Genomic DNA, 1,156 nt, shown 5'->3' with positions numbered 1-1,156 from the left:
TTTGTACAGTGTCCGATATTTAGAAATAAATTCACGTGAACTCCCATAATTTTTTTTTTTGAGTGAGTAGATACTGTTTTGGACATAAAAAAAACGTTTCTGTATTGTGTGTATTCTATGTTGTTGACATTTTCTGAGAACTCTTAAAATATAGCAGAATTTTTTTTTGCTCATTTGGATGCCAAAAGAAAAATTCTTAAAATATATTTCGCTGCACTTTGTTTGTTCGAAAAATCGAAAAAAGCAAAAACCGTAGTATTTCTTCATGAATGAAAAAATGAATGGTGCTCAACGGAAAAGAATCGTCGAGTTGTTTCTGTGCCTGCTCATATTTTAATGTCATATACCAGGAATAAGTCGAAAGTCAAGTGATGCTTCAATCTGTCTTTTTCCACTCTTAATAAAGAATGTTTGCTTTAATGTTACCTCGGGTTTGTCGTAACTTTACAAAAGACTTCAATGATTTGGCGAAAGTTTTATAGAAATAAAAATAAGATACCTGAGTGCCATAGAGAGAAAGAAAAACATATTTCTTTGGTTTGACTTCTTTCTGTTACTGTGGAAGTGGTGCCACAAAAACGACAAATTGATTTGTTTTGTTATACTTACGGCTTACATCGAGTTATTGTTTGTCGTTACTACTTCAGCCATTTGAGCGCTTACTTCAGCGGAAAGAAAATAAATATTGAGAGAGTTTGCCGCTTTGTTACTCGAAGATGAACGTTCATTCATTCTATTCTATAACATTGGGCGATAGTACATTCACTGTGCATAGTCGGTACCAAAACTTGAAATTGGCCGGATCAGGCTCTCAAGGAACTGTATGGTAAGCGAGGATTGAGATCCAAAATTAAAAAAAAATTAATGGAAAAAATATTTCAGTTCAGCGTTCGATACAGTAGCACAAAAAGCAGTTGCTATTAAAAAATTATGCAATCCATTTCAAAATGTTACGTATGCCAAACGGGCTTTCAGAGAGTTCAAGGTTATGCATTTGGTGAATCATAAAAATGTAGGTACAACTTCTATGGTACGTTGATGGCATTTAAACTCATCACGCAATGAATTTTGAATTAAAACAATCTTTAGGTAATTGGACTTTTGAATGCGTTCACTAGGGTGTTTTTGATATCAGTCAAATGAAAAGTGCCTATTT

General features: G+C 33.4%; 1 long non-coding RNA gene across 1 annotated transcript; it reads left to right on the top strand.

Annotated features, from left to right (window-relative positions):
* Positions 1–505: 505 nt before the first annotated feature.
* LOC129569777 (uncharacterized) lies at positions 506–1,115 on the top strand. Its single transcript, XR_008688075.1, has 3 exons — positions 506–826; positions 883–1,012; positions 1,090–1,115. It is a non-coding gene; the product is annotated as an uncharacterized LOC129569777 (long non-coding RNA).
* Positions 1,116–1,156: the final 41 nt, after the last annotated feature.

The sequence above is a fragment of the Sitodiplosis mosellana genome, unplaced genomic scaffold (genome assembly GCF_009176505.1).
Source record: "Sitodiplosis mosellana isolate CC-2019 unplaced genomic scaffold, AAFC_SMos_1.0 Smas_scaffold_42, whole genome shotgun sequence".
In the NCBI taxonomy this organism is placed as follows: Eukaryota; Metazoa; Arthropoda; class Insecta; order Diptera; family Cecidomyiidae; genus Sitodiplosis; species Sitodiplosis mosellana.
This window is presented reverse-complemented; position numbering and strand designations above follow the sequence as displayed.